Genomic DNA, 7,173 nt, shown 5'->3' with positions numbered 1-7,173 from the left:
AATTCCCTTGCCAAGGGTGGAGGAAAAGGAGGGGCCCCAGAAAGCGGGAGCTCTCGTCAGCATTGGCATGAGCAGCAGCCAGATACCTGATTCTCCATTGTTCTGCCAGGAACTTTAGAGATGTGAGCGGATTCCTTTTCTCACGTAGTAGGCTGCAGACGGAGGAGGGTTTTTTATAGGAAATATTACATGCATTCATTCATTCCACCAACATTTATTGGGTGCTTACAATGTATAGAAATTATTCTAGTCATTCATTCATTCGCTTACAGTTGTATATTGAACACCTGCTATATGTGTGGCATCATGCTACATGCTTAGGGGACAGAAAGAAAACACAGCCCTTTTCTCGAGAGTTCATGGTGGGGGGGGGGCAACCATTTCTTAAATTCCTACCATGTACCAAGCCTCAAGCCAAGAGCTTTATGTACATGATTTTTGCAATACTCAAACTAAAGGCCCCAAAAGTTTAAGCCAATCAGATAGCAGTTAAATTTAAAATAGAAAAATGTAAAATAGAATTACCCTGTGAAGCAGCAATTCCACTTGTGGGTATATACCCAAGAGAACTGAAAAAGCACGCCCTTGCGCACGGCAGCATTATTAAAGGTGCAGGCAACTTAGGTGAACATCAACAGATCAAATGAATAAACAAAATGTGGTGTGTGCATCCACGGAGTCTCACTCAGCCTTAAAAAGGAAATTCTGATGGGGCGCCTGGGTGGCTCAGTCGGTTAAGCAGCCGACTTTGGCTCAGGTCATGATCTTGCGGTCTGTGAGTTCGAGCCCCGCGTCGGGCTCTGTGCTGACAGCTCGGAGCCTGGAGCCTGTTTCAGATTCTGTGTCTCCCTCTCTCTGACCCTCCCCTGTTCATGCTCTGTCTCTCTCTGTCTCAAAAATAAATAAACGTTAAAAAAAAATTAAAAAAAAAAAAAAGGAAATTCTGCATTTCCCGTGCTACAACTCCGATGAACCTTAAGGACATGATGCTAAGTGAAATAAGCCAGTCACAAAAAGACCAATTCTGTGCGGTTGCCCTTATGTGAGATACCCAAAGTCATCGAGTTCATAAGAGACAGAAGTGGAATGATGGCTGCCGGGGGTTGGGGGGAGGGCAGAGTGGGGGTCGGTGGTTTCATGGGTATAGAGTTTCGGTTTTTCAAGATGAAAAGAGTCCCGGAGATTGGCTGCACAACAACGTGAATGTACTGACCTGCACCCTTAAAAATGAAGATGGTTAATTTTGTTATGCACATTTTACTGCAGTTAAAAATAATTTTTGAAGTTTAACCCATATACCCTAGGTCTGATTCTAAGGTCCCACTCTTTTCCACTGCAAAAACAACTATCAGGTAGGAGGGAAAGGAATGCATCATTCGAAGAGTCCAGACGAGGAATAATTTATTAGCATGTCAATCTTTGCATCCAAAGATGACTGCCTTACTATTCTGGAGGGCGCATTTGGGGCCAGAAAGACAGATACTAGCCAGGAGCCCCACTCCGAGTCAAGATTTAAGATCTTTTTTTTTTTTTTAATTCTTTTTTTTTTTTTAATTTTTTTTTCAACGTTTTTTATTTATTTTTGGGACAGAGAGAGACAGAGCATGAACGGGGGAGGGGCAGAGAGAGAGAGGGAGACACAGAATCGGAAACAGGCTCCAGGCTCCGAGCCATCAGCCCAGAGCCTGACGCGGGGCTCGAACTCACGGACCGCGAGATCGTGACCTGGCTGAAGTCGGACGCTTAACCGACTGCGCCACCCAGGCGCCCCTTTTAATTCTTTTTTAATGTTTATTCAGTTTTGAGAAAGAGAGAGAGAGAGAGAGAGCGCGCGGGGGGCGGGGGCGGGAGGGAAAGAGAGAGAGGGAGACACAGAATCCGAAGCAGGCCCCAGGCTCCCCACTGTCAGCACAGAGCCTGACGCGGGTCTTGAACTCACGGACCGTGAGATCATGACCTGAGCCGAAGTCGGACGCTTAACCGACTGAGCCACTGAGGCACCCCAAGATTTAACAACAATTAGAGTCTGATGCAGTTAAAGATGCAGACTTCCCTAGGTCTTTCTTCAGGAAGATCTCTGCCCCAGTCTTCCATTTCACCCAACCCCTTTCTGCCGGCTCATACTACTTTGCGGGGGCTCAGGGCTGAGAGCAGAGGTCACTCCTGGGGGGGGATCCAAGTATTCCGGAGGCAGAGTTGTGGGAGGGGTCAGCTGGCAAACCCAGGAAGCAGGCGAGGTTTGGCTTTTAGGCCTTGGGCTCTCTCTGCAGCTGGCGCAGGGCTGAGTCTGGAGCCTGGAGATCTAGCTTCTGCTACTGACTTGCCATGAGACGCCGGGAAAGATGGTCTCCTTCTCTGGGCCTTGGTTTCCCCAGCTGCGGCATGAAGGGTTTGTTCTAACACGAGTTCTAAGGCTCCTCCTCTGGCCTTGGCCTTGTAGGAGATTTGAACCTTTGGACTCCTTGACTATATGGGTCCTCCTCTCTCACACCTTCTGTTTTAGCAAAACTGTTCTGGACAGGCTCTGATAAATCCATTCAGTGCAGAGACACATTTTCTCCCAAGGGTATTTGCATTTCTGTTGGCATCCAGATGAGAGAGACTGAGGCTCTAACTTGGGTTCTCTTTTGATTGGAAGGAGCAGGGCAGACATGGTGGGGTGGAGGGATTCACCCCAAGCTGCCAACTGGCAAAGCAGGGCCTGGCCCAGGGCTCAGTCCTCGGGTGCCGATCTTGGCCCACCTCTCCCAGTGTGGCACCGACGTGAACCCACCATGCCGCCTCTTCTTCTGCCAGGACTCTGCACGGGTGCTGGCAGCCCCCCCCTGTCCCCGGAGAAGTGAGTTCCAGCTCAGATACCGATGAGGTCATCGAGATCCCCCGGTCTGAGCTGGAATTTGGCAGGAGGGCTCATGGGGCAGCTGTTTGCGGTTTCTCTTTTCCTCTGAAGGAAAGTCTGAGCAGATGATCTCCTAGGTGCTGCCCGTTTCCATGTGAGGGAGAAGCAGGATGTGGCTCCAGATCAGTGGAATGGGAGGGGGGTTGGCAAGGAGAGTCTGGGGCGACACGTAAGCGACATATTTTGTGAGATGAAAGATCCCAGCTTCTTTCAGTAACTTCTTCAACTCTGCTTTTGTTCTTAGGAAACCTCATTTCGTCCCCTAATATTTATTCATGAGGACTTTGTGTTTTTGGAGACTTTGAGGAGCAGCTGCTTTGGGTCTGAGGGAATTCACCTCACTGCGAAGACAGCTTTTCATCTACTCAATGCAGCCAGGCTCCTCATCAAGAAACATCAGCTCCTTGGGGTGCTGGGGCCTCCAACTCCAGGAGGATTAATGTGCAGTTGTGGAGGGCTCCCGACATGCTCTGCTCTTGGCCAGCCGGGCCAAGGGTCCGGGGACCCTTGGGTCCTAGGGACAGGGCAGGGGCGGCTTTGGGGACACAGAGGAGGCCACGTGCTAGGACAGACATCCCTGCCTGGGGACCTCACAGAGCCTCTTAGGCCAGCAAAGCACGATAGCGGAGGCTCCAAGAACTGGGAGTTCCAGACAGTTTCGTCTTTCAGAGACTTGTGTCTTGAAGGAGAAACCAGAGGCTTCTACCCACCAGAACACAAATGCAACGTGACATGCAAACAAATGCCCGGTGGGGAGGGCCGGGCTGGTTCAGTCACACAGAGGGGAGCTAGGACTAGAAAAAGACTTGCACAGGGTGGTTTTGACTGGGGGAGTCAGGAATTCTAGAATGTCAACCTTGGGAATGACTTTAAGTTCTGGTCTAACCCTCTTATTTTCCACATGGAAAAATTGTGGGAAATTACACGTCTAAAGTCTGCATTGAAGATGAAATTCAAATATACATTTTCTGGCCCTGGCCCAGTGCACTTTCCTCTACAGTTGATCTGTAAATGTCTGTTTTTTTCCAACATTTTAGGGCTTCATGTGTCACTAACCCTATGACTTCCCAGGTAGCTCCTTCTCTAGCCCTTTTTGTTCTGAGCTCCCACTCATCCTTCCCCTTAAACAGTTCACTGCTTTCTTTCTTTCCCTTTTTACTGGTAATGCAGGATTTTGTTTATTCTGCCCATTAATAACTACATTCGAGAACATTTATAATATTAATGGAACTTAATCTAAGAGAAGTTCAACTTACTTTTTCTTACGTTCCGGTATCGATAGTCAAAATGATCATGGTCAAAATTATTACGTCAAAAACTTATGATAGGCACTTGGGGTTAGTCTATATACAATTTCTTTTTTGGCATAAAGTTCTTGGGCTGCAAGAAAGAACATTTGGTTTGTTTCACTCGTAGGAATGTCTCTTAGTGCTGGGATGGCTTCTTCTTCTTTTTTTTTTTTTTGGGATGGCCTCTTCTTGGAATTTCTTCTGCTGTTGATTTTTTAGCATAGTTATCTGTGATTGTATGAATGGAATTGAGTGGAGAGGACTCATCATGTTTATTCCAAATAAGGGTACATAATTGATTACTAGACTAATGAGGAGGTAGGCAGGCAAGGCCTCTGCCCAATGTTGAGGCCAAGAGGTACAGCCTAAGGAGTTTAGCCAAGATTCAAGAATAAAGTCAAATTGGGAGCTTAAGAAAAGAGCAAAGCCATTAGTCACTCTTTCTGGCAATGGTGAGGGTGAATTTTCCACCATTTTCCCTGTGGCTTAGCCGATCTTGGTCCTTGAAGTGCCCGCTCAGGCCCCTCCCGACAACTCAGCGACGTCAGCACACTGCTGTCTTTTTTGAATGCCCGCCTGCATAAACTCAGCTCTGTCACAAGCTTCTGTAATGCTCGTGGGTGCTAAATGTAATGCTCCAAGTTGCATGTGAATGGGAGAGTCCTGGCAGGAGGCATTGACCTTCTATAAGATGTAGGGAAATCAGGACAGTCCTGAGTTCTTCCCGAGGCTCTGGACCAGTGCCTCTAATGTCCACTGACACCCAGTGCCACGATCCAGGGCTTTTACCTGGCCCCACTACCTGGTTACCTTCTCTCCACCTTCCACCCCACCTTCCACCCCACCTCATTCCAGGACCGGAAGTTTTTTTGTTTGTTTGTTTGTTTTAGTAATCTCTACCTCCAACGTGGGGCTAGAACTCACGACCTTAAGATCAAGAGTTGTATGCTCTACTGGCTGAGCCAGGAGGTGCCCCAAGGACGGGGACTTTTTTTTTTTTTTTTTTTATGTTTTTGAGAGAGAGAGACAGATAGAGCGTGAGAGGGGGAGGGGCAGAGAGAGAGGGAGACACAGACTCTGAAGTGGGCTTCAGCCTCTGAGCTACCAGCACAGAGCCCAATGCGGGGCTTGAACTCACGAACCTCGCGATCATGACCTGAGCGGAAGTCAGATGCTTAACTGACGGAGCCACCTAGGCGTGCCCCAAGGACTGGAACTTTTTTTTTTTTTTTTTTTTTTTTTTTTTTTTTAAATTTTTTTTTTTTCAACGTTTTTTATTTATTTTGGGACAGAGAAAGCCAGAGCATGAACGGGGGAGGGGCAGAAAGAGAGGGAGACACAGAATCGGAAACAGGCTCCAGGCTCCGAGCCATCAGCCCAGAGCCTGACGCGGGGCTCGAACTCACGGACCGCGAGATCGTGACCTGGCTGAAGTCGGACGCTTAACCGACTGCGCCATCCAGGCGCCCCATGGACTGGAACTTTTAAAAGTGTTTGCGGGGGCGCCTGGGTGGCTCAGTCGGTTGAGCGTCCGACTTCCGCTCAGGTCACGATCTCGCGGTCCGTGAGTTCGAGCCCTGCGTCGGGCTCTGTGCTGACAGCTCAGAGCCTGGAGCCTGTTTCGGGATTCTCTGTTTCCCTCTCTCTCTGCCCCTCCCCCGTTCATGCTCTGTCTCTCTCTGTCTCAAAAATAAATAAACATTAAAAAAAAAGAAAGTGTTTGTGATTGAGGGATGCCTGGCTGGCTCAGTCGGTGGAGCATGCAACTCTTGATTTAAGGGGTTGTGAGTTCGAGCCCCGCGTGAGGTCGGGAGATTACTTAAAAACAAAACAAAAAAATCTTTTTTAAAAAAATTTAATTAATTAATTTATTTTAAAAATGTTTTCATTTATTTTTGAAGGAGAGAGAGAGACAGAGCATGAGCGGCGGAGGAGCAGAGAGAGAGAGAGAGAGACACAGAATTCAAAGCAGGCTCCAGGCTCTAAGCTGTCAGCACAGAGCCCGACGTGGGGCTCGAACTCACAAACTGTGAGATCATGACCTGAGCTGAGGTCAGACGCTTAACCGGCTGAGCCACCCAGGTGCCCCCCCAAAAAATCTTAGAATAAAAAAAAAGTCTATGTGATTGAGAACTTGGGCATTTGAATTTATCCTTCTCATTCCACACTCGTGACTGGTTCCGCTTCCTTTTCTCAAACCCTGAATTCATTCCTGATGTCATTCCAAATTCTAAAAAAATGCTGAGGATTCCTGGGTATCGGCACTGACTGGAGGGAAATGGGAGATGATAGTAACTAAGATCACAGGCAGGGTAAAAGAGTGGAAAATAGATTATGAAACAAACCATCTGGCGAGGCTCTTCTGCTACCTTGCTGTGTGGTTTTGGGCAAAGCCTTTAACGTCTCTGTGCCTTCGTGTCTTATTTATCAGGTGAGGATAATATTGTCTGACTTATCGACCTCTAAGATATGTTAAAGATAAAGTAGGGGAGCAGATTTAAACTTCTTCTTAATTTAAAAGAATATTAGGGGGGCGCCTGGGTGGCTCAGTCGGTTGCGCGGCCGACTTCGGCTCAGGTCATGATCTCGCGGTCTGTGAGTTCGAGCCCCGCCCCGGGCTCTGTGCTGACAGCTCAGAGCCTGGAGCCTGTTTCAGATTCTGTGTCTCCCTCTCTCTCTGACCCTCCCGCATTCATGCTGTCTCTCTCTGTCTCAAAAATAAATAAATGTTAAAAAAAAATAAAAAATAAATAAAAAAAATAAATAAAAGAATATTAGGGGGAAAAAAAGAAAATTCCACCTAAATAGCATCACGTTGAGGATTTACTTCCCCCAAAATCACACACACACACACACACACACACACACACATACACACACACGATTTTTTTTTAAATTACCCTTCTCTACCAGTGTCCTCTGAGGTATATTGATAAGCAGCTAAGGGCTAAACTGAGTCTGAATTTCATCTCCTTTAATACCCTG

At 47.5% G+C, this 7,173-nt stretch overlaps 1 pseudogene; it reads right to left on the bottom strand.

The window, feature by feature from the left end:
• Positions 1-4,205: 4,205 nt before the first annotated feature.
• LOC131496970 (phosphatidylinositol N-acetylglucosaminyltransferase subunit P-like) lies at positions 4,206-4,662 on the bottom strand (annotated as a pseudogene).
• Positions 4,663-7,173: the final 2,511 nt, after the last annotated feature.

This window comes from Neofelis nebulosa, chromosome 16 (assembly GCF_028018385.1).
Source record: "Neofelis nebulosa isolate mNeoNeb1 chromosome 16, mNeoNeb1.pri, whole genome shotgun sequence".
Classification (NCBI taxonomy): Eukaryota; Metazoa; Chordata; class Mammalia; order Carnivora; family Felidae; genus Neofelis; species Neofelis nebulosa.
This window is presented reverse-complemented; position numbering and strand designations above follow the sequence as displayed.